A 26,815-nucleotide genomic window follows, 5' to 3' on the forward strand; every position below is an offset into this window, starting at 1 on the left:
TATTCTTCAACTTTGAGTTAATGTTCTTTCTATGAAGAATCAAGTCCGCTTTTGTAAAGGATGATCCCAATTCATGTATTGTGTATTGCGCAATCGCGTGTAAGATTTAAGACTGAATAATCATTGCAGAGCATGCCTAAATAGGATTCTATTTGGAGTAATGGGTGTGTACGGCTCTCTACTAACATATAGGTTAAATCCAACCTAATTTAAGCATATTTTAAACTTACCGTTCCGGCCCCCGTACCTATTCCACCTTTTTTGGGGGGGCCCGTTCCGGAAACGTTCCGGAGGCCCCCGTTCCTGTTCCGGGTAACTTTGCTTCAAACACTAATGCGAGATGCTTATAGTATTCTTCTTCCGTCTCTAAGAAGATTAAGACGTCATCGAAGAAAACTCCTCTAAATCTTCTATATGAATAGAAGATTCTATCCATCATTCTGTTGAATGTGGTTGGTGCATTAATGAGTCCAAAAGGCATCACTAAGAATTCATACAACCCAAAGGTTGTTCTAAATGAAGTCTTATGCACATCCTGAGGAGCTATGCGGATTTTATGATACCCGCTCTTCAAGTCTATACGGCTAAAGACACCTGCTCCTTGTAGCTTATCAAGAATGTCATCATTCCGAGGGATTGGGAATGGGTTCTTGATTGTGATCTTGTTTAAAGATCTATAGTCTATGCACATATGGAATGTGCTATCCTTTTTCTGTACTAACAAGACAGGTGAACAATATGGAGAAGTACTAGGCCTTATTAAACCCTTCTCCAAGAATTCGTTAACCTGCTTGAGGATCTGCTATTGCTGCATTAAACTGACTCTATAAGGGGGCTGATTTGGAGGAGAACTTCCTGGGATCAAATCAATTGTATGATCCTCATGACGAAAAGGAGGGAATTCATTGGGAAGTTCATCTGCAAAATAATCTTCAAAACTTTCTAGTAACTTAGTTCTTTTTGCTCTAGAGAGGAAGAAAGTTGCGAAGCAGACACATCTCTCTCTTGTGCAAAAATTAAGTACGCTGAAACACACTTTTTCATTACTTTCTTGATTGCAATGTGATTGGCGATCGCAATACGCCAATCACCTGCATCCGCAAGTACAATATATTGCTTTCCTTTATGATCAAAGGATAAGGTTTTTAGAACATAGTCAAGAATGGGATGCATCTTGTAGTGCCAAGGCATTCCCATGATGACATCACACCTTTCAAGTGAAGCTAGTTGGAAAGGCTCTTGATCTTTATAGTTGTCGACCTTTAAATTCAGCTTCCCTATGATTGGAGTAGAACTGGAGTTTTGTCCTTTGAAAGCAAGTGCTGCTTGAATAGAAACTCCAAAACGGTTGGGCTGTAAATTTAGGTCATCAACTAGCTTTGTAGAGATGAAATTGTATGTACTGCAAGGATCAAACAAAATAAGAGCCCGTTGGTTGTTGATGCTACCCCATGCTTTGAGAAGAGCTCTTTCTTTCCCATCCTTGGTTGTATTCCCTTGTACATCTGGGACTGCATTGGAAGAAGGTGGTTACGGGGTTATGGTAGGGCAATCGCCCTTCATATGTCCAAATTGTTCCCACTTGAAGCATCTTCCTTCGCTGATGTAGGTTCTCAATTCAACACGAGAGAGATATTTCCCTTTCTTGGGTTGATTTGGCTTTGGTTCCACATCGCTGGCGGTTCTTTTCTTCTTTTGAGAAGAAGTAGAAGTAGGTTATTCATGGAGAGCCTTCTGCTTGGCATGATAGGTGCTTTGCTCCATCTTCTTGGGAGTACCCTTGTCATGTATACCATCAGCTATGCAAGTTGATTCCATAAGTATCTGCAAGTTACCTCGAGGGTAAAGCTTCGTAGCCTTTTGCAAGGCTTCATGCAATCCTGCTTCAAATTTGTGCATCTTTTCCGAATCTTCAATCTTCTTCAATGGAGTAACTTTCAAGAGAACGTCCCAAAACCTATCCACGGCGTGGAACAGTTTCGTTCTCTGACTGTGAGAGTCGATCCCATTCTTTCTTTACTTCTTCCTCGTAGTCTGGAGAAAGGAATTGTGCATAGAACTCCTTCTAGAAAGCAATCCAATCTTGGGGTTTGCGTTTTCTAGAATCAAGATTAACCACCAATTGCTGGCGATGCCTTTCAAGTACATGCTGACATGGCGAAGCTTGGACCTTTCCTTAAAGTTTCCTTCTGCAAATGAAACTTCAAATTGGCGGATGAAAGCCAAAGCTTTATCATTATCAAGCCGTCCGTTGTAGGTGTAAAATTTTACATCTTTGTCACCGGACATGAATGTTTTTTGCTTGTGGTGCTTCTTCTTATGAAGCTCCTTCTTTCTATGCTTAGACTCCTTGTGGACAAGAGTCCTTTTTCTTGACTGCACTTCCTGCTGCGGCGGATCGTTAAGAAACATGTCCTCTGGAGCGACTATGTCATCCAAATTCTTAATGAAAGAAAACTAAGGAGAATCGGTGTAACAAAAATATGGGAGCGTAAACTGACTTTTAATTGTATTTCAAATACTCAAGAGAATTAGAGAGAGAGAGAGAGAGAGAGAGAGAGAGAGAGAGAGAGAGAGAGAGAGAGAGAGAGAGAGAGAGAGAGAGAGAGAGAGAGGAAAAGCTTGACACTTCATTGGGGACCAAAAGATGGGCTGGTCCCCCTCATAAAGAGATTACCTTTATTACTAAGGGCGAATCTTTACAAGCACAGGAACGGGACAAAAGCCCATCCTCTATTCTTTCTTTTCTGCTTCTGACTGAGAGAGTGCGAAAGCTACTTTCTGAATATTGAAATAGTTTTTCCTCGGCTATGAGATTTTGGGAAGCTCTCGAAAATGAGTCTACCTTCCGCTAATTGTGTCCCTTTATGCATAATCATTCCTGCAACAAAAACAAGGGAGAAACACGCAAAATGCACGCATACATGCTTGCTGTAATTTTCTGCACATAACCTTAAAATGTTACCTAAGCACCTTCCAAAGCTGAAATAGAGACCTTTTCTGCGATGGAATTGCACCAAACTTTGTGTACGCATAGTGTAAGTAGAGAAGAACTAGATTCTATGTGTATTCTGCTGAAATTCACCGTAAAAGAGATGATTAGGGGCTGAAAACAGAGAATTTACAGCCACCACACTCTACGAAGAGAGTGCCTGCTGCAACTTCTTGCGATGAAACTTCACCAAAAGCTCGCTATGGCTATGAGAACCCTTGTTCTAGACAATGGGAGCACGAAGCCACCATATATGTCGCAAGGGGCTGCTCTCAAGCTTCCATGGAGGGCTCCAATACGTAGAGCATACTCACAATAGGGGAGGTAGGAGCACTACCAACACTGAGAAATGAGGGAGGGGGTGCACTTACCAAGCCAGCAGGAAGAGGGGACGCTATGAAGAGAGAGAGGGTGAGAGTGAGAGTCGGAGAGCTAGTTTTGCATTAGTAAGTGTGCCATGTGGCACACTTACTTAATAACTTTAAAACCATTCAACTTTCACATTTAAAAGTCCCTAGGCTATTAATGAAATGTGCAAATTGACTCACAACTGCACACACGGATGCTACAAATGAAATGTTAGCTGCTCCCCAACACAATGCCGTACCGACACTGCTCTGGCACTACCTGTTCGCACTTGTCCGACCATTTGGTCCAACGCTAATCATTTAAAATAATTTAATTGACTTATCCTAAGGCCGTAAAAATAATTCAGGCCTTAAAGTTAAGGTTGTTCTAAGGACCCCATCTCATTTCTGTACTTGCAGTAGCGCGCGTAATTTTCTGAGCGTGAAATCTGAGGCTACTATCTACCCCTTCATTTAAGACCTGATTTCCCAATCACTAGGGCTTCAAGGTATTTTGTGCTAGGGTCTTCCTGAGGTGCTCTGGCCCAAACTAGGGCGCACCTGAGGCCCAAAACTGCTATATCTATTCTGATGTGCACACAACTAATTAGATAATTCTTTTCTCGTAAATAAATTAATTATTTACAAAGTCTGATATAATTACATCCCTCTTGGTTCTAAACGGTTGACATCAACTGTAGAGAGTCAACATAATTGTGCAAGATGTCTTGGTAGTCCTTGAGATCGGACTCAATCATCTACTTTGCATCTATAGGGATGTAATTCTTGAACTTGACTAAATACTTTCGATGTAGGCTCCCGGACTTTAGTTGTCTCTCAGAGTGGTATATTATTTGTTCAGGCTGAAGGATTTTCTCAGTCTCTTCGACTTCTGGAGAATCTTCTTGTACTGGCGCCACTGGTGGAGAACCAACATATGGTCGGAGGAGACTTACATGAAAAGCATTATGGATGTGCCAATGAGAAGGCAAATCCAATAGAAAAGTCACGTCATTGACTTTATCTATAATCTTGAAAGGGCCGTAAAATCTATGGGAAAGTTTAACAACTTTCCCTTTTCTGACCCGCTTTTTCAATCTAGCTTTCTCAAACCTAAGCAGGACATATTGTCCTTTTTCAAGATTGAGATTTCTTTTGTGCTTGTCTGCTTTTCTCTTCTGTTGCTCTTGAGTACGAAGAATCGCTTACTTTACTTGTTGATAGGCGCGCACAAATTCATTTGCGACAAAGATGTTTTCTTTGGTAACCATAACAAGAAGTAAGAGTGGCTTCCCATAAATAATTTCCAAGGGAGCTTTACCAGTTGAGAAATGTATGGTATTATTATACACAAACTCAACTAACGGTAAGTATTGTTCCCATTCGAATTGTCGTTCCGAAACATAGCGCTTGAGGAGATCTAAAACAGTGGCATTAGCGATTTCGCTTTGACCATCTGTTTGAGGATGATAAGCTGATGAAAAATCAAGCTTAGTTCCCAAGTTTTCAAACAATGCTTACCAAAATAGACTAGCCATGCGAGGATCTCTATCACTGAAAATAGTCTTTGGCAATCCATGGTGTTTAAAAATCTGGGCTAGAAATATTCTAGCCATGTGATCAGCCTTGATCGTCTTCTTAACTAGAATGAAATGTACTTGCTTACTGAATCTGTCTACTATAGTCCAGATTACATCATTTCCATTCTTGGATCTAGGAAGATCCGTAATAAAATCCATGGCAATACTTTCCCAAGGCGTATTAGGCACAGAGAGTGGTTGAAGCTTACCATAAACTTTATGTCTTTCATATTTCACTATTTGGCAAACTAAACACTCGCGTACATATTTTTCAATGTCCGCCCGGAGTGTTGGCCAAAAGAAATATCTTTCGAGAGCACTAGTGGTAGCAACAATTCCCTGATGCTCGAAATAAGGAGAATTATGTGCTTCATCCATTACCTTCTGTCGTAAGGGTTGAGCAATGCATATTGCTTGTTGACGACATAGCGTATTATCCATAATGGAATAAGGTGTCCTTGAGTGACCAACGTGAAGATCTGCCAAAATTGCAGCAAGTCTGGATCTTAAGAATACATCTCACTAAGAGATTCTAGTTCCTCATGATAAATTGTTGTCAGTGCATTGATCTTTGGACGCCTTGAGAGAGCATCTGCAGCTGCATTCTTTGTTCCAGAAGTGTGTAAAATCTGAAAATGGAACATTGAAAGAAAGTTGGCCCATCTCATCTGCTTTTCTGATAACTTTCTCTGTGTGAGAAAGTAGCGAAGACTCTGATGATCTGTCTTGATAATAAAATCAGCTCCTAACAAATAATGTTTCCGATTGGAAGAGCAATTACTGCCATTAGCTCTTTCTCATATATGGAAGCATGCAACTCTGCATCTCTAAGGCGCCGACTTTCGTAGGGAATGGCGTGACCCTCTTGGTTCAAAACTGCTCCTACAAAATCTCTAGATGCATCGCAGTATACCTCCAAAGGTTTGCGAAGATCAAGGACGGTGAGAACAAGTCCATGACTAAGTAGATACTTAAGCTTGGTAAAAGCTTGTTTTTGTCCAGGCCCCCAATGGAATGGAATCCGCTTCTTTGTCAGATCATGGAGGGGACCTGCTATCGCGGCGAAGGCTCGAATGAAACGCCCATAGTAGGAACAGAGGCCGAGAAAACTTCGTACATCATGTATTGTAGTTTGCGTAGGCCATTCTACAAGTGCTTGAATCTTATCAAGGTCCATTCTCACCTGATTGTGAGATACTATATGGCCCAAATAGTGGATTTCTTTTAGAAAGAACTCTTTTCTTAGCATCACAAAAAATTTGTGTTTGCGTAATTCTTCAAACACTAATGCGAGATGCTTATAGTGTTCGTCTTCCGTCTCTAAGAAGATTAAGACGTCATCAAAGAAAACTCCTGTAAACCGTCTATATGAGTGAGAGATTCTATCTATCATTCTGTTGAATGTGGCTAGTTGCATTAGTGAGTCCAAAAGGCATACTAAGAATTCATACAACCCGAAGGTTGTTCTAAATGAAGTCTTATGCACATCCTGAGAAGCTATGCGGATTTGATGATACACGCTCTTTAAGTCTATACAACTGAAGTCACTTGCTCCTTGTAACTTATCAAGAATGTCATCAATCCGAGGAATTGGAAATCGATTCTTGATTGTGATCTTGTTTAGAGATCTATAGTCTATGCACATACGAAATGTGCCATCCTTTTTCTGTACTAGCAAAACAAGTGAACAATATGGAGAAGTACTAGGCCTTATTAAGCCTTTCTCCAATAGTTCGTTCACCTGTTTGAGGATTTCCTCTTGCCCCATTAGACTAAGTCGATAGGGGGGCTGATTTGGAGAAGAACTTCCTGGGATCAAATCAATTGTATGATCCTCAGGTCGAGAAGGAGTGAGTTCATTGGGAAGTTCACCTACAAAACAATCTTCAAAACTTTCTAATAACTTAATTCTTTTTTGCTCTAGAGAGGAAGAAAGTTGTGAAGCAGACACATCTCTCTCTCTTGCAAAAATTAAGTACATTGAAACACACTTTTTCATTACTTTCTTGATTGCAATGTGATTGGCGATGGGGATACGCCAATCACCTGCATCCGCAAGTACAAGATATTCCTTTCCTTTGATCGATTGCAATGCGATTGGCGTATCCCCTGCATCCGCAAGTACAAGATATTACATTTCTTTATGATCAAAAGATAAAGTTTTCTGAACATAGTCAGGAATGGGATGCATCTTGTAGTGCCAAGGCATTCCCAAGATGACATCACACCTTTCATGTGAAGCTAGTAAGAAAGACTCTTGATCTTTGTAGTTGTTGACCTTCAAATTCAGCTTCCCTATGATTGGAGTAGAGCTGGAGTTCTACCCTTTGAAAGCAGATTGTGCTTGAATAGAAACTCCAAAACGGTTGAGCTGTAAATTCAGGTCATCAGCTAGCTTTGTAGAGATGAAATTGTCTGTACTGCAAGGATCAAACAAAATAAGAGCCCGTTGGTTGTTGATACTACCCCATGCTTTGAGAAGAGCTCTTTCTTTTCCATCCTTGGTTGCATTCCCTTGTACATCTGGGACTGCATTACAAGAAGGTGGTTGCAGGGTTTTGGTAGAGCAATCACCCTTCATATGTCCAATTTGTCCACACTTGAAGCATCTTCCTTCGCTGATGTAGGTCAATTCAGCAAGAGAGAGATATTTCCCTTTCTTGGGCTGAGTTGGCTTTGCTTCTGCATCGGAGGCAATTCTTTTCTTCTTTGAGAAGAAGAAGTAGAGGTAGGTTGTTCATGGAGAGCCTTCTGCTTGGCATGAGAGTTGCTTTGCTCCATCTTCGTGGGAGTACCCTTGTCATGTATTCAATCAGCTATGCGAGCTGATTCCATAAGCATCTGCAAGTTACCTCGAGGGTAAAGCTTCATAGCCTTTTGCAAGGCTTCAGGTAATCCTGCTTCAAACTTGCACATCTTTTCCGAATCTTCGATTTCTTGAATGGAGTGACTTTCAAGAGAACGTCCCAAAACCTATCCACATAGCGTGAAATAGTTCCATTCTCTGACTGTGAGGGTCGATCCCATTCTTTCTTTACCTCTTCCTCATAGTCTGGAGGAAGGAACTGTGCGTTGAACTCCTTGGAAGCAGTCCAATCTTGGGGTTTGCGTTTTTCTAGGATCAGGGTTAACCACCAACTGCTGGCGGTGCCTTTCAGGTACATCAAGACATGGCAAAGCTTGGATCGTTCTTTAAAGTTCCCTTCTACAAATGCAACTTCAAATTGGCGGATGAAAGCCAAAGCTTTGTCATTATCACGCCGTCCATTGTAGGTGTCGAATTTTACATCTTTGTCTCCCGACTTGAATGTTTTCTGCTTGTGGTGCTTCCTCTTATGGTGCTCCTTTCTATGCTTAGACTCCTTGTGGACAGGAGTTCTTTCCCTTGAATACACTTCTTGCTGCGACGGATCATCAAGAAACATGTCTTCTGGAGCGACTATGTCATCGAGATCCTTCATGAAAGAAAACTGAGGAGAATCAAGAGGATCCTGCTCTTGAACCTTTGGATTAAACCGCACATGACGTTCTGGAGGTTTCCTCTGTCTCTCGTGCATGCGGGAGGTTCCAATTAAAGGATCTTTCTTTGGTTCTTGCGTCTTTGGGTTCTGCGGAATCTCTCCCGACCCCATCTGCACTTTCTCCTTCCCTTTCTCAAGGGTATGGAGAATCTTTTGGACTTTTGGATGGGAGAGAGCTTTTTGCAACTCTGTCACCTGCTGTTGAAGGATAGAAAACTCTATCTCGCGTCCTTTCATTTCTGCAGTCTGCCAAGAGTCGTCAATCCCTTAAGAAAGAGAGAGATGACCTTGCTCTAATACCACTGTCACAAAAATACGGAAGCGTAAACTGACTTTTAATTGTATTTCAAATACTCAAGAGAATTAGAGAGAGAGAGAGAGAGAGAGAGAGAGAGAGAGAGAGAGAAAAAATCTTGACACTTCATTGGGGACCAGAAGATGGACCGGTCCCTCCCCCCCCCATAAAGAGATTATCTTTATTACTAAGGGAGAATCTTTACAAGCACAGGCACGAGGCAATAGCCCATCCTCTATTCTTTCTTTTCTGCTTCGTGATTGAGAGAGTGCGAAAGCTACTCTATAAATACCGAGAGGGTTTTCCCTCTGCTATGAGATTTTGGGAAGCTCTCGAAAACAAGAGTCTATCTTCCACAAAAATCAATGGAAGCTCTCGAAAATGAGTCTACCTTCCGCTAACTATGTCCCTTTATGCATAATCATTACTGCAACAAAAACAAGGGAGAAACATGCAAAATGCACACACACATGCTTGCTGTAATTTTCTGCACATAACCTGAAAATGTTACATGAGCACCTTCCAAAGCAGAAATAGAGACCTTTTTCGTGATGGAATTGCACCAAACTTTATGTACGCGTAGTGTAGATAGAGAAGAACTAGATTCTATGTGTATTTTGCTGAAATTCACCCTAAAAGAGATGATTAGGGGCTGAAAACAGAGAATTTACAGCCACCACACTCTACGAAGAGAGTGCCTGCTGCAACTTCTCGCGATGAAACTTCACCAAAAGCTGGCTATGGCTATGAGAACCCTTGTTCTAGACAATGGGAGCACGAGGCCGCCATATATGTCGCAAGGGGCTACTCTCAAGCTTCCATGGAGGGCTCCAATGCGTAGAGCATACTCACAATAGGGAGGGTAGGAGCACTGCCAACACTGAGAAATGGGGGAGGGGATGCTCTTATCAAGCCAGCAGGAAGAGGGGGCGCTAGGAAGAGAGAGTGTGAGAGTGAGAGTGGGAGAGCTAGTTTTGCATTCGTAAGTGTGCCAAGTGGCACACTTACTTAATAACTTTAAAACCATTCAACTTTCACATTTGAAAGTCCCTAGGCTATTAATGAAATGTGCGAATTAACTCACAACTACACACACAGATACTAGAAATGAAATGTTAATTGCTCCCCAGCACAATGTCGTATCGACATTGCCTGTTCGCACTTGTCCAACCATTTGGTCCAGAACAAATCATATAAAATAATTTAATTGACTTATCCTAAGGCCGTAAAAATAATTCAAGCCTTAGGGTTACTGTTGTTCTAAGGACGCCATTTCATTCTTCTGCTTGCACTGGCACGCGTAATTTTCTAAGCCTAAAATCTGAGGCTACTATCTACCCCTTCATTGAAGACCCGATTTTCCAATCACTAGGGCTTCAGAGTAATTTCTGCTAGGGTCTCCCTGAGGTGCTTTGGCCCAAACTAAGGTGCACCTGAGGCCCCAGAATTGCTAGATCTATTCTGATGTGCACACAACTAATTAGATAATTCTTTTCTCGTAAATAAATTAATTATTTACAAAGTCTGACATAGTTACAATCGGAAGGATCCTGCTCTTGAACCTTTGGGTTAAACCGCACATGACGTTCTGGATGTTTCCTCTATCTCTCGTGCATGCGAGAGGTTCTAATTAAAGGATCTTTCTTTGGTTCTTACGTCTTTGGGTTCTGCGGGATTTCTCCCGATCCCATCGGCACTTTCTCCTTCCCTTTCTCAAGGGTATGGAGAATCTTCTGGACTTCTAGATAGAAGAGAGCTTTTTGCAACTGTGCCACCTGTTGTTGAAGGATAGCGAACTCTATCTCACGTCCTTCCATTTCTGCACTCTGCCAAGAGTCGTCAATCGCTTAAAAAAGAGAGAGATAACCTTGCATAATACCACTGTCACAAAAATACGGAAGCGTAAACTCACTTTAATTGCACTTATAATACTCAAGAGAATTGGAGAGAGAGAGAGAGAGAGAGAGAGAGCTTGACACTTCATTCCAGAAGATGGGTTAGTCTCCCCTCCCATAAAGAGATTATCTTTATTACTAAGGGAGAATCTTTACAAGCACAGGAACGGAGCAAACGCCCGTTCTCTATTTCTTTCTTTGTTTTGTTCTAACTACTAACTGAGAGAGCGTTTCCACTCTCTTTCTGCTAAGAGGACTTTCCCTCTTCTACAAACTTTGTTGGAAGCTCTCGCCAGGAGAGTCTATCTTCCAAAAAGCTTGCCGGAAGCTCTCACCAAGAGAGTCTATCTTCCGCTATGTGTGGCCCTTCATGCGCAATCATTCATGCATCAAACTCAAGAGAGAAACAAGCAAAATGCACACAAACATGCTTGCTGTGATTTTCTGCACATAACCTGAAATTCTTACCTGTGCGCACTCCTACGCCGAAACTAAGGCCTTCTTCGTGATGAAACCGCCCCAAAACTTACGTACGCGTAGGGTAAGTAAAGAGGAGGGAAATTCTAGTAGTGCTCCGCTGGAAAAAGTCCTACTCTACGGAGAGTGCCTGTTGCAACTTCTTGCGACGAATCTTCACCAAAAGCTGGCTATGGCTATGAGAACCCTTGTTCTAGACAATGGGAGCACGAGGCCAACACATATGTCGCAAGAGGCTACTCTCAAGCTTCCATGGAGGGCTTCAATGCATAGGGCACGCTCACATTAGGGGGGCGCTAGGAGAAGAGGGAGGGTGAGAGTGAGAGTGAGAGAGTCACTTAGCATTGGTAAGTGTGCCAAGTGGCACACTTACTTAATAATTTAAAAACCATTCAACTTTCAAATTTAAAAGTTCCTAAGCTATTAATGAAATGTACAAATTAACTCACAACTGCACACATGGATGCGACTAATGATAATGTTAGTTGCTCCCCAGCACAAGGTCGTATCGGCACTACTCTGGCATTACCTGCTCGTAGTTGTCCGGCCATTTGGTCCGGCACAACCAATTTTTAATTAGTTTAATTGACTTATTCTAAGGCCTTAAAAATAATGCAAGCCTTAAGATTACTGTCCTAAGGACCCCATCTCATTCATATGCTCGCACTGACACACGTGATTTTTTGAGCCTAAAATCTCAGGCTACTATCTACCCGTTTATTGAAGAGCCGATTTCCCAATCACTAGGGCTTCAAGATATTTTCTGCTAGGGTCTCCCTGAGGTGCTCTGGCCCAAATTTGGGCGCACCTGAGGCCCTAGAACTGCTAGTTCTATTCTGATGTGCACACAACTAATTAGATAACTATTTTCTCGTAAATAGATTAATTTTACAGTCTGACATTGTCATAGGTGCTCGACTGGCAAGGACACGGATACGGATTTCATTGTTGCTATATGTGGATGATATTGGGTTGATATCTGACTCACCAGAGGGTATGCAACAACATTTGGATGAATTACATAGCTTTGCAGAGGATACTAGATTGTATGTATCAACACCTACACTCACTTATGGTCAAGAGACTATAGAGTACACAAATGCATACACTTATCTTGGACTAATCTTCACTGGGCCAAGGTTTTGTTTGAAGAGAGCAGCAAAGACTAGACTAACTCCAACGTATGCAGCCTTGGGAGGATTGGAGAGGATGTGTTCACATCGCAGATTCAATTCCAAGAACCCCGAACAAAGCTTTGGCTCTTTGATACCTTGGTAGCTTCAGCCATGCTCTATGGGGTTCAGATTTGGTGACCCTCTCTAGGTCAAGATGGGTGGAGAGGTATGGAGAGGCCCTTGGTATCTATGATCTCTCGGCTGACTACAGCCAACTGACTACAGCCAAGGCCTCTGTATCACATGAGATCATTAGAGCAGAGTTAGCAGCCCCCCCCCCCCCCCCCCCCACGGGCCCCATAGGAGATAGAGGCGCTGACCAGATCAGTCTCGTTTATGCACAACTTCTGGGATACTATCAAAGATAGATATGCCAGATTCGCCCTCGAGTCCTAAAGACAGTTTGCTTTATAGGGGGACACATCATGCTGGTATGCACAGATGTCAACATGGTTTCAGATACATGAGATCAACATGGACAACTTACCCCCCTTCAAGTACTCCCTTGATGCACCATCGTTGTCTCTTACACGGGTGGAGATTACTAGACTCATTCGCCAGGACCTGACCCAGTTGGAAACAAGGAGGACATGGATAGAGCCGACACAGGAGTTGCGTACGAAGATGGCTTTCTATAAAGAGCATCTTCTCCAACTCACAAGGGATGGGTTTGTGATTCGATCCAACTATATGGATACACATCTATCTCATGGGTTACGGTGTGCCATTGGTCAAATACGGGCATCTTCCTACCAACTTGAGATTGAAACTGGTAGATTCAAAGGGATACCAGCCATCAGCAGGATATGTCGCCTATGCCCAGAGACGGAGATGCATTATATATGTCAGTCCACAGTGCACTACAAGATATGGGGTCACTTCCATTGTCTATTCAGAGACAGCTTCAGACCCTTCTCCACAGTCATGAGCTATCAGGACCAGAGATGCCTTGGACTATATCTACTTGAGCTACACAGACACAGAGACAGTTTATTGAGGCGATCTAGAGAGAAACATCCCCAGAGACAAATAACCGATTTCTTCACATCAGACATTGGACACATAGAGGAGCAACCACCACTGCAAAGCTCAACTCATACTCACATCGGCCGTACTCTCATTGACCGAGCATTGGAGCTAGGGAGATCAAGACTGTAAGGTGCAACGGAAGTGAATATTGATAGTGCTCAAGATGAGTGCTCTGAACTGTGCTTAAGGGTTCCGTTTACTTACGGAAGGGAGAGCCTTTCGTTCTTCTTAGAGAGAGCGCAAGTGCAATGATCAAAAACAAAGTGAATCATAGTAACAGGGAACGGGTAGAACGGGGCCCTCCCGTTCCCGGAACGCGTTCCCAAGCCCGACGGCTCCTCGAAACGGGAACGGGACCGGAATGCCGTTCCCTTCCCAGACATAACCGGAACAGGGCCCGGAACAGCCGGAACGGAAGGCAGAACGGCAAATCTGGAACACCAAGATTTTAAAAAATGACAGTTTGGGACAGTTTTTTTGAACTTTTTGGGGGGTGTTATTTCCATCCTCTCCTATGTAAAGAAGGGATTTAAACCCTCTCTCTCTCTCTCAAGCTCTCTACCTCACTCTCTCCCTCAAGGCTCTCTCTCCCTCTCCCTCAAGGCTACCGTTCCGGCCTCCGTTCTCGTTCCGCCACCCCGAGGGCCCCCCGTTCCTGTTCCGTGTAACTATGAAGTGAATGCTATTGTGAATGAAAGTGCTGAAAATGAGAGAGTTAGAGAGAGAGAGAGAGAGAGAGAGAGAGAGAGAAGAATACGATACCAGATGGTTCTCAAACCCCCCTCCATGGCCCGCTCTCTCTATGGCGAGAGAGATCTATGCTATAGACTGCACCAATCTCGTACAATGGTCTAGATTATATGGACTTGATGATGACAATGTCGACGACGATGACGATGACGACAATGGTGTTGTCGTCAAGTCCGAGATCTGCGACAATGCCGACGAAGGTGTCGTCGTCCAGATAGGGGTCTGTGATGACGATGTCGAAGGTGTCGTCGTCAAGATAGGGACTGCGATGACAATGACGATGTCAACGACGACGGCATCAAGACTGAAACCTGAAAACGCTAAATGCTTTGGTGGGGATCTGCTCCTATGGCGGTACTGCAGCTTGAATCTGCAACTGCTTCTTCGGACTAGGGCTGAAATGCAAAAACACTAGCTGATCTAGCTGAAATCTGAAAACGCTAGGCTGATCTGCAAAATTCTGAAAACACTAGGCTGATCTGGTACTAGATGGGGAATCTGGCGAGGATCTGCAACCAGAGAATACGGGTTCTTGCGAGGCTAAGACTGGAAACTGAAAACGATGGCAGAACTTGCTGGATTTGCAAACGCAAGGGTGATCTGCTCAAAAAACGCTAGGCAAGCTATCTGGTTGCACTCTGCACTTGTGCACTAAGCTTGTCTTCTTTTTTCTGCTTGTATTCAGTGCCCATTGGGTTTCTTTTATAATTCCTTAGCAATTTGTCCTACCTACTTTTCCAACAAAAGTCACTTATTAATAAATAAGTGAAAAATGTGTACTTTGGCAAAAAGGATTCTATGCTCTAGAAAATGCTCATGCTTGGTATTGTATCATGATACTAAAGATCCTGGGTAATGCAATAAAAGGGTATGCAGCTACTCTAAGTGCCTAGACATGCACGGCCTGCGCACAGGCTCACAAAGGTGCCAGAACACTTCCTAGGCTTCCTAAACCCTAGATGTAGGAACAGCTTGTCCACGTACACATAGGGTCAGATGTGAACGTGACAAAGATGCTCGCGACTAAGGAGAGGAGCTTCATAGCATCGAAGGAGACTACAGCAGAGGATTCGAGTCATACTATCTCAAATCCAGAGTACACATGAGAATAGACTCATTACCCATTATATCACCCTCTTGTACTGGGCACCCATTGTATCAGTGATCACACATACTCCTAGTTGTACTCCTAGTTTCATTTCATTTTAGTATCTCTTTTTTGTACCAGAATCCCCAGTTTGTAACGGTTTGGTCTCATAGGTCATTTTGGCCTCTTGAGGACGTTAAAATATCATCTCGTTTCATCTCTCTCTCTCTCTCTCTCTCTCTCTCTCTCTCTCTCTCTCTCTCTCTCTCTCTCTCTCTCTCTCTCTCTCTCTACGCGCAGGTGACTTGCTTCCTCGCGCGTTGACTGCAGAGCTCCTCGCGCAGGGCCTCTCCCACAGTGGGGCTGCAGACCATAGGGCTACGTCCTCAGCGTTACAGGACTCGGGGCAATATACAGCAGGGCTGCTTCTCCAGCAATACAGGTTTCGAGTGCGTGGACAGCAGGCCTCTCCCACAATGGGGGCCGCTTTCGTGTTTGGAATCAGCGCCCTGAGAGGGCCTATCGATATCGCAAGCCAACCCAGCTGGGGGTTGCGTGTGTTGTTCCCTTACAAGTGTTGAATCGGGTGCAGACCCATTGGGGTTGCATCTCTTGTCTTTGGTGTGGCATATACCCTGCGCCCTGCGGGGTAACCTTTTGGCGGCGAGCTGACCCAACTCAAGGGGGGTAGCCGGTTGTATGCTGGACAGTTTTGGGCAGGTTCAGTTGCATGACAACGGACGCAAGGCCCTTCATCTTGTTCTAGTGCTGATACCCACAGTGGGCTGGACATGTGAATGTACCCGCAACGGGTTGTGGATGACTGATTCTCCACATGGTCTCAGCTGAGCTAGAGTGTCGAGGTACTTTTGAGTATTTGGCTGGTCTCTCGAGTGGGACTCGAGCCCCTTCTTTTGTATGTCAGTTGAAGGGTGACCCGTGGTGCTCCAAACCCCTATTTCCTCCTTCTTGGTAGAGCCGATACCCGCATCGCCAATGGAGGCCATGATCGTTTCGCCAGTATGTAAGCCCCATACGAAGGCAACCTTTGTGCTTACAAACAAGCAGATAACACAAATGGAAAGGGAGATGAAAGAATGGAAAGCAGAGACGGTGGGATGGTGGAAAGAGAAGGCCAACCTTCTTCAAATGTTTCTCAATGAAGGCGCGCAATGGAAGAAGGAGAAAGAGGACTTGCATGCAAAGCTACAAGCACTTAAGGCGGATTCACAAGCACTTAGAGAAGAGGTCACAACCCTCAAGCGAGAGCTTGTAGATAGAGTAAGCAGTGGACTGGAAGAAGGGGAATTCTAACCCTCGATGATGGAGGAGATCAAGTTCATCAAGGAGTAGGTACGGATGATCACAAAGGAAGAGAAACAGAAGGTGGTAAAGACGTCTTCGTGGATGGATGTGATCACGAAGACGCAGAAGAAGGCGGATGAGGCCGAGAAATGGATAGAAATCGCTAAGAAAGGGAAAGGGAAAGAAACCACATCCGTCCCCACTCCTACAATCATCAACATGACTCTAGAAGAAGAGCAACGAACAAAAACTAGAGCCTTGCATATGAGAGTAACCGGTCTAAAAGATCGAGATGATGTGGAGGGAGAAGTCAAAGAACTTCTACGCATTATGGGTAGTGAGGCTACTCATACAAAGGCATGGAGGGTAGGGAAGAAGACACAAGGCAATGGGGAGACTTCAAAAGGGAGAGCTTTAATCATCCGTTTCCCATCCATAGAGGCAAAGAAGGACTTCTTGAAGAAGCGCCCTACACTAAAGAAAACGGGTATATTCCTTGGAGATGACCTCACTCTCACATAGCTTGCGCATATGAGAGAGGTAATGCTAGAGATTCAAGCGGCAAGGGAGAAGGGAAAGACGGCCTTCTACAGAGATGGCCGGGTGGTGATTGTAGAGCGGCGCTCCACATGACGGTGCGAGACCCATGGGACCACACTCAAAGTTGCCACCTGGAATTGTAATGGATCCATGCACCTTGATGTGGGTGTTTTTGAGGATAGTTTTACGGGAAGAGACATCGTCTTCTACTCTGAGACACATCCGACCCCGGGGCAATCTATGCCTCACATTAGTGGATATAGATGGGAGATAGCCTGTAGACAGGAGACACGATCAAAGCACAGAGGGCGGGGCTCAAGAGGAGTGGCAGTGTTATTCAAGGAGGAGTTGCAGCCATTGATACATATAGCCCGCAAGGATGAGCAAGCTAGGTACATGTGGGTGAGATTGAGAGCAGAGACAGGCAGATATCTTTACATTGCTCTTTGCTACTTTCCCCCGAGTACGTCAGTTTATGCACCACCCGGAGGACAGTCCCCCTTCTCTATTTTGGATGATGACATATGGGAGTTCTCTAGACATGGTGACATCATCATTCTAGAGGATTTCAATGCTAGGACTGCCCATCATCATACAGTATTCTATGATACTTCAGAGGAGATGCTGAGAGAGTTGGATGTTGCAAAGACGGGCCTATCCAGACTATCACACGATGGAGAACACACTGAGTATGGACGACACTTGATAGACATGGGGACTGCACATGGATTGGCCATCTTGAATGGCCTACAGAGAGCGGGGGGTTTTACATGCTTTCCACACAGACATGGAGCCAGCACAGTGGATTATATCATGGCACAGCCGAGCCTCATCTCTAGTATACAGGATCTCACGGTTGTACCCAGACCTGTTGGTGTGGCAGTGGACCATGCTCTTGTGTCGTTGACCATCTCTTTTCAGTTTAGTGTAGCACACACACTACGAGCAGCAGCCCCTACTCGCTACACCTTCAAGCGGGAGACGGACTCTGTATACATAGATGGGATCTACAGACGCCTGTGCACAGAGGAGCCAGGGCGACCTCTGAAGGAGCTTACTACTATACTAACACACACTACATGATGCAACAGCAGAGGCATACCCACATACCCAGCCTGAGCAAACGCCATGCGGGGAGAATGCCCCAGAACAGTTGGTATGATGAGGAATGCTGAGACACTAGAGCGAGACTTTAGAGGGAGGTGCTTTTGGGGGACATCACTCACAGACAGTCAAAGATTGAGTTGCGACACCTAGTGCGGTCGAAGAAGAGGGCATTTTTGGCTCGCCTAGAGCGGGATCTATACCAGCTATTCTTGAGTCAGGAGTCACGTGAGGCATGGCGGCTCTTTCAGGAGCACTCCCTGACCCCCCCCCCCCCACCCCCCTGCCATCACTTCTATAGAGGCTTGGCGCCAGTATGCATCATCTCTGTACACGGTTCCTGAGCAGCCCCCCCATCCCGCACCCCCCATCCATGCCCACACACGTGTTTTCTGAGATGGTGAGGAAGCCATTGACAGGATGAGGACTGGGAGAGCATATGATCATGATGGCTTAGTGGCTGAGCATTCCACGTATGCCAGAGATTTACTAGCAGAACTTCTAGCAGTTATGTTTAACCGTGCCATGTGTGAGGGCTTGCCTGATACTTGGAGCCTATCTACTATTGTACCTATCTTCAAGTCGGGAGACCCTATGGAGCCTGGGAATTATCGCACTATCATGATTGGACACACATTGACACGGTTGTACGCATCTATTCTTGAGCAGCAGTTGAGTAGATGGGCAAAGAGGGAGGAGATACGCGCAGCCGGGCAGGTAGGTTTCAGGAGGGGTTTTTCTACTCTTGAACATATCTTGACACTCAGAGCCATCATTGAGGAGGGCAGATCGCGTGGGAGACGGATCTATTGTAACTTTGTGGATTTCCACAAAGCATTTGACACAATGCCCAGAGCTAGATTGATGCGCAGATTACAGCAGATGGGAGTACCCACAGAACTCATTTGGGGGGTCATGGCATTATACAAGTCAGTAGTGGGGCATGTACGCACCCCAGAGGGTCTATCCACACCGGTTTACTCCACTATTGGGGTGAAGCAGGGCTGCCTGCTCTCTCCTGCTCTATTTGGCATGTATGTAGAGGAGGTTTCTGACTACATTGAGAGAGATGGTGATAGAGGTGCACAGCTGGCAGGGACATAGATTTCACTATTGTTATATGTTGATGATATTGTGTTGATCTCCGACTCTCTGGAGGGGATGCAACGTCACTTGGATGCTTTTGCATAGGTTTGCCCAGGAAAGTGGTTTGTCTGTCAACCTTGGTAAAACCAAGGTCATGGTATTTAATATCACCCCACAGTGGCTCAAAAGGTCAGCGCCCGCATTCACATACGGCCAGGAGAAGGTGGAGTATACAGGTGCTTACACTTACCTTGGAATGGTTTTTAGTGGGCCAGCATTTTCATTGAGGAGGGCAGCAAAGACTAGATTGACCAGAGCCCATGCAGCATTGGGTAGATTGGAAAGGATGTGTTCACAAGTTCAGTTTCAGGAGCCTCGGACGAAGCTCTGGCTCTTTGAGACTTTGTTGGCTTTTGCATTGCTTTATGGAGCTGAGATTTGGTGACCTTCACTGGATCATCACGGGAGGATAGGCCGCAGTGATGGATGGGGGGACATGGAGAAGCCTCTGGTCTCTATGATCTCACGGCTCATTAGAGCCAAGGCTTCAATACCACGTGCTATTGTAGGAGCAGAGCTAGCTGCCCACCCACTAGTGGTTGAGGCGCTCACCAGATCTGTCTCCTTCATACACCGCATATGGGACCTTCCCACAGATAGATATGCACACCTTGCACTTGAGTCCTCTCGACAGTTAGCCATGCAAGGAGATACAGCATGTTGGTATGGGGAGATGACATCATGGTTTCATGCGCATGGGTTCAGCATAGACAGATTGCCTCCCTTCCAATACTCACTGGATGCGTCCTCTCTGACTCTTACACAATCCGAGATCATGTAGCCGGGCTACAGTGTCACTTCACAGGACAGACAGTTGGACAGTTGGTTACAGTTGGTCTAGTTGGTCTGGTTCACACTGGACGGACCCTTTGGGCTGGGAGTGACACGTGGCAGGGTACCGACGGTGGTCTAGTGGACATCGTGGCCAGGTCACCACCACCACTCAGTTTGGAGATAGACTTAGCTGACTGGACATTTATGAGCCGTTGGTGGCTCTTTATGATGGTTCATGTGAGTAGTAGCCGGGGGTCAGGATCATCTGCTTCTTCATTTTTGGTCCAGCATCGTTCGGGAGGTAAGGAGTCTTACAGAGAGCACTGCTTCACCATCCATGCACATCTGAGCCTCGACACCCCATTTGTACCAGTGAGCCCTGGGCTAGAGCTGAGTGTGCTGCCACGCCAGAGTCTGTACATGGTTCTTTGAGCTAGTCGAGTCCACATGTTCTGGTCCACTGTTGTGTCTCTGTTGTTATCCATTGTTTCTGTGTTTCATTCTGTTTAGAGAGTTTTCATTTGTTTGAGTGAGATTGTCACGCACATTGCACTGAGGGGCACCCACACTGGAGAGAGCACGACACATTATCCGCGCTACAGGTTCTCTCATTTTGGCGATCACGGTGGGACCTCAACTGAAGTCTCACTCTGTTGAGTAGCTGGTTTCTTCGCCTCGCCTGTGCAGCCTGTTGGTCTGGTCCAGTTTCACCCTCGATAGCTTAATCTAGCTGGTCTAGTCTCTCGCCTTGCTGGCATGGTCCCCTCTCGCCCTGGTCCAACTTGCCTCGTCTCTGGTCTAGACCCCTCGACCCTGGTCTAGTCCTCCTCGTCCCTCGTCCCTGGTCCAGCTGGTCTAGTCACTCGTTTGGTCTAGTAGAGTCTGGTCTAGTAGAGTCTAGACCAGTCTTCAGCCAGTTCGAGGTTCTCTTACCCAAAGCTTGGTTGGATTGGAGGTCACTGCATGACACATACAAGGAGGTCAGTTGAGCGTCAAAGCCCACTACTGAGCCCTCTGAAGTACTATCACAGAAGACGACCTTTGACGCCGTGTAGAAATCCTTCAACCTCATCACCTATACCTCCACATATCACATCACCCGTTCCTTCGTCATCAAGTTCCCCATCTTCGGGATCACCTTCTCCAAAAAAGCTCTCTCCTATTCTGCTACAGCAAGTTATTGTGCAACAGACTTGCTCTCAGCAAGGAATCATGGAGCCACTAGCTAGTGTTTTGGCCAAGGTGAACATCAAGTTCCCTACCTTCAAAGGGCTGTCCTCAGAAGATGCTGACGACCATGCAAGAAGATTTGTATCTCTCTGTAGGGGACGTGGGCTGAACAGAGAAGATGCTTACTTGGTACTATTTCCATCCACCCTGGATGGCCTAGCAGATAAATGGTACAGCCAATTTGCAGAGAACCATTTTGCAACTTGGGCAACCTTAAGACAGCAGTTCTGTGCAGCTTTCAGGCTAGGTGACTACCAGGAGAAGGTGTTGGATGAGTTGGCCAACATGGTGCTCAAACCTGAGGAGACTTTTGCGGAGCTTATGACGAAAACTAAGTCGTTGGTGGCCAAGCTTCCCCAACAACCCGGTGAATTCATGGTTAAAAAGTGGGTGGAGAAGGCGCTTCCCAAAACTTCTCAGCAAAAACTCCGAGAGAGACTCCGACCCGACGCCACTCTCGACGAGTTCATCGCAGCTGCTACTAGAATAGAGGGAGCTAGGAAGCTCTTCAACAACTCTCCTCAAATAGATACTCCCTCTGTGTTCTCGGAAGGTAGTCCTACTGATCCTTTAACTTCTTTACGTAGGGAACTGGAAGCCCTAAAGCTACAACGAGCTCTTCAAGAGGAGAGGTCCTTCTCTCTTAGACAAGAGAAGCCTCCAAATCATGAGGCATTGGAACAGATTAAGCGCGAGCTAGAAGAGCTCAAGTGTCAGCAAGAGACTAAGGCTACGGTTTGGTGTAGCTCATGCCGCTCTCCAGGGCACCCTCCGCAGGAATGCCCCCTTCGGGTTTACTGCCACTTCTGTGAAAAATCAGGACATGAGGACAAGGATTGTTACTACCTAAAGGGATTGCACAAAATACAGCAAAGTCTTGGTCCTTCTCTCCAACAAGGGTTAGCACCATCATCCAACATGGTTTCCCACTACGGCCATCCCAACTACATGCCACCTTTGCTCAATACCCCTGTTGTCCAAGGTATGTCAAGTACTTTCCCGACTCAAAGTTTTTATAATGCTAATGCCACCTCAACCCCTCAGAGCTTCTACACTTCAGCCTCCAACTCCATGCAGCAACCACCTCGTCCCCCGTTTCGTCCTTCCAATCGGCCCATACTCTGCTACAGATGCGGAGAGTATGGGCATTATCAGAGCAAATGCCCTCTGCCAGAAGGCTCTTCTCCGTGCCAACTTTGCCCTGAGGCTCAGGATCACTACACTAAGGATTGTCCAAAACAACGCACCTCTACCTTTGCGAGCCCAAGTCAGAGCCAACCTGAATTCACCTTTCCCAAGATCAATTTGATAGCAGTTAGTACCAACCCCAAGCCACCCCTTTCTGCCCATATGATTGCCTCTCAAGACAAGTTGCAGCTGGTAGAGGAGCCAGCTGGTGTCCTCACACGAGCTCAGAGGGCAGCCCTCGGCCTCAATCTTCCAGCAAGTACATCCCTTTCCTCCCCAATGCCTACATCTCCTCCAGCAGCTGACATGCCATCCCCTAGTGCTAAGAAAGAATCTTTTACTATGCTCTCCGATATTGATGGGGCTTTCTTAGAAGCAGTTGCTGACTTACAAAAGATCAAAGTACCAGAGGAACAACAACAGGTAGAAAAAGAGAAGCATACAGCAGAGACAGTCTTGAAGAACACTTTCCAACAAGTGTCCCTCTATGACATGCTTCGACTAGATGCGAGTTTCAGAAGTGACACCCTTGTAGTTATTCAGTCACTTTACCCTGGAGCAGGTCCTAGTGGCGGGCACCTCCCAATGCGACAATCAGAGTCCTATATGATATCCAATCCTGCTGCTCCACTCACTGATTATAGAAGCCCTCGCCTAACAGTGTCCGTTTTAGGTCGGCAATTCTCAGGAGTGATAGTGGATGGTGGATCTGGCATCAACCTGATGCCCGAGTTCACTATGCTAGCTCTAGGTCTACAGCCTACTCGCCTTGCTCCCTTCACAGTTACATTGGCCGACCAGCGGACAGTCTGCCCAGTGGGCATAGTGGATAATGTGCCTCTGCAGGTACAAGACTTTACTTTTAACTTGGATTTTGTGGTGGTTCGTCTTCCCCAGGTTGAGGGCGGATTTCCCTTGCTTATTGGAAGACCATGGCTGCGACACACTAAAGCACTCCAAGATTGGGGAAATGATGCAATGTGGATACATAATTCAGGCTCCTCGATGCAACCCATTCTCTTAGAAGGTGGTATGGATCCCGTGGTGCAACATAGTTCTTTGTCCTTAGCAACCAGCCTCGAATTGGAACAACCTACTCCACCTGACGGGTCAGATGAGGATCTGTTGGAATGGTTGGATGCTACCAAATCTATGCCCTGTTTTGGAGTTTCAATTCACTCTTTGCTTGAAGGTACACCCTCTTCCAATGCTTCCAAGGTAACTAAACCTTATGAGCCACATGAGCCAGCTCAAGAGTTGAAGGTCACAGAAGATACTCCTGATGCGCTCTCGGTGAAAGCCCTCTTGATAAAAGCCGTTGAATTTGGAAAGCCGAGGAAAAAGTATATAAGCAAAAAGAAATCTCCCCTACAGGAGTTCAACCCCCTTCAAACATCAGCCCCATTGGTGTCTGCTTCTCCAACCAGAACGAAGCTAACCTCTGTGTCTAGCCAACTCCCTTCACAGAGCAAGTCCTGCTTGATGTGCTGGATGAATTCCCTACTCCTGCTCGTAGTCTTGCTGAGAATAGTTGGTTTTGTCCTCAACCTGCACTTTCATTATGCTCTGACCTTCCTTGCCCTTACCAAACACCCCCTCGCCCCTACCCTCCCCCTCTCGCCCCTACCCAACCCCTCTCCCCCTCTCGCCCCTACCCACCCTCTCCCTTCCCCTCGCCCCTACCCTATCCTTACTCGCCCCTACCCACCCCCTCACACACCCCCGCCCCTACCCTCCCCCTCGCAGCTGCGCAGACACAGAGAGAGCCTGATGAGAGGAGAGACTAGTCACTCTCAAAGACAGATCACAGACTTCTTTAGAGCTGCCACTGGACACCCGGAGGAGTTACTACCACAGCAAAGCTCGTCGCCTTACACCAGAGGTACACTGATCGACCGAGCGACTGAGCTAGGGAGATCCAGACGCCCACGACTGCGGAGGACTACACAGCATCGACGGAGGCTGCATCAGAGGATCCGGATCACTTTGGCTCGACATGCACGACACCCGGTCAAACTACTGACCATGGAGGAGATTGATGAGATCCGCCAGCGACCGATGCTAGATCTCCTATGATCTAGCTATCCCAGCTAGCTGTTTAGTTGCTTAGTTCACACCTAGAAGTTTAGGATTCCATAGTATTTTATTTTGTCATTTTGTCATTTTGTCATCTTGTTACTCTTGTTACTCTGACTTTGTATCAGATCCACCACATTGTAACTTTCCGGTCTCATAGGTCACTTTGGCCTTTTGAAGGCGTTAATATAACATTTCATTTCATTTCCTCTCTCTCTCTCTCTCTCTCTCTCTCTCTCTCTCTCTCTCTCTCTCTCTCTCTCTCTCTCTCTCTCTCAATACTCCGTTGTGTTTTGGCTCCAAGATTCCCATACGTGCATAGAGGCTTTTCACTTCCTCATCAACATTGTTCGTGTCCTTGACACCCATGACTCGTACATGCAAAGCACATGCTTTCCTTCTTTGCTCTTTTTCAATTGTCATGTAGATGATAGAGGTGGGAGTCGGCATTCCATGTTTCCCTTTTTTGGCTATTTGGATCCATTGGTCCGCTGCCTCTACTTGCTTCTTGAGGCGGGTGAGCAACTCTACCCATGAAGAGGCCTCTCGTGCCTTCTTCTCCTTCTCTGCTTGGATGGTGAGCAATTGTTACCAAGAGGTTTTTTTTGTTTTTTTGTTGCCTTCTTTAAATATGTACTACATATTTTTATTTATTTTATTTTTACTTGTTTTCCTCGGAACCGTTGAAAGTGGACCTTGCATGGCCAATTTGAAACGGCTACGGCCGAATGGGTTTCTCACATTGGGAGTCTCTCTCTCTCTCTACAAGAAAATAAAAGGCACCGTCATTCTTACTAAGTAGCACACATTCAAGCAAGAAAAGAAGTAAAGATTTGAGTGTAAAGTCTAGATCTTGTCACCATTTCAATTCCACTACACCTAACATTGGTATTAGAGCTTTGTGATTTTGCACTAATAGGCCAACCTTTGAAAAGAAAATCTCTTGAGTGCTTGAGTGCATGTTGTAGCGTTTCGCCCAAGAACGCTTCTCTCACTTAGAGAACTCCAAGACCTGTCATTACGCGTAGGACCGAGCACCTTGAGCGTAAAAAATGCAAACATTGTATACCTGGGGTTACACTTGTGGTGTGCCTACAAGAGAGTAGTTAAGTTGGTGTGTGCACTCGACCACCTCGACATAAAGAAATCCTAGCATGGATATTTGCAGTCATAACTTCTTCGACATGACCGATCGCATCATTGAAGACATGCACTGGAAACATGAAGATGTTGATTGCGAGTATCAAGATTTGTTAGCGACCTATGATGACAAAGGAAGGCGCCATCTAGATCAGCCTATTTGCTTTGGAGTCTTGGCATTGATTGCACAACCATCTCTCCCATCTGCTTGGAGAATTCCCATCATTCCAAAAGAGGCATCGCATCATCATTGATGTGTACACATTTGTAGCAGGAATAATGTGTCGTGCTCTCTATTGTGGGTGCTCCTCAATGCAATGTGCGTGAAATCTCACTCCAACAAAATGAAAACATTATAGACATTGAACAATATAACAAACAAGCGACTCAACAGTAGAACCTAAACAGCATGGGACTCGACTAACTCAGATGAACCAGTACAGACTCTAGCATGGCAACACACTTTGCTCCAAGCCCAGAACTCACACGTACAATGGGGGTGTCAAGGCTCAAGATGTGCAGGGAGGGTGAGTGTGTGATGTAGACTCAACTCGACGCTAGACTCAAGACTCATAAACCATCTAAAATAGTGTATCACACTCAAGCAAATGTGAGCATATATACAACCCAAAAGGGCAACCAACGGATAACTCAAATATCTCTGATTGTCCAGCTGCATCTATCCCCAAACTATGGTGGAGAAGAACTAGCCACGATGTCCTCTAAACCACCCTCCTGCCACGTGTCAAGTCCACCAATTGTGAACCCACAATCAACTGTAACTGTCTTGTCTTTCCGTGTAGAGTGACACTGTAGCCCAGCTACAACATCTTTGGCAGCACATCGTATGCATCTTCTTAGCAATCCGTAGCCATCAATCTAGAGCCAAAGGGTTCCAATCCAAGGCAACCTCTTACGTCCCCAGACATCAGGATGAGCGCCTGCAATATATCCTCCCAGTATGAACCTGACCCTTTGGTAATGAAGTCCTATAAATAGGACTTGAGTCTCATTTGTGAGACATCTTGTGTGATCACCACATCATTTCCTCAATAACCGTTGTAGCCAAAGTTGTGCGAAATGGCCAAAAACGCCCCCTTGGGATGATAAGAATGTCAGAACACACTCTGACCTCCCGAAACGAATTTCCCTTCTGAAACACTT

The 26,815-nt window shown here is 45.5% G+C and overlaps 1 protein-coding gene across 2 annotated transcripts in view; it reads right to left on the minus strand.

Annotated features, from left to right (window-relative positions):
• Positions 1-26,815, minus strand: part of LOC147451721 (uncharacterized) — a 91,849-nt gene that overhangs the window by 40,775 nt on the left and 24,259 nt on the right. The window lies entirely within an intron of this gene.

The sequence above is a fragment of the Adiantum capillus-veneris genome, chromosome 8, assembly GCF_014529385.1.
Source record: "Adiantum capillus-veneris isolate H3 chromosome 8, ASM1452938v2, whole genome shotgun sequence".
In the NCBI taxonomy this organism is placed as follows: Eukaryota; Viridiplantae; Streptophyta; class Polypodiopsida; order Polypodiales; family Pteridaceae; genus Adiantum; species Adiantum capillus-veneris.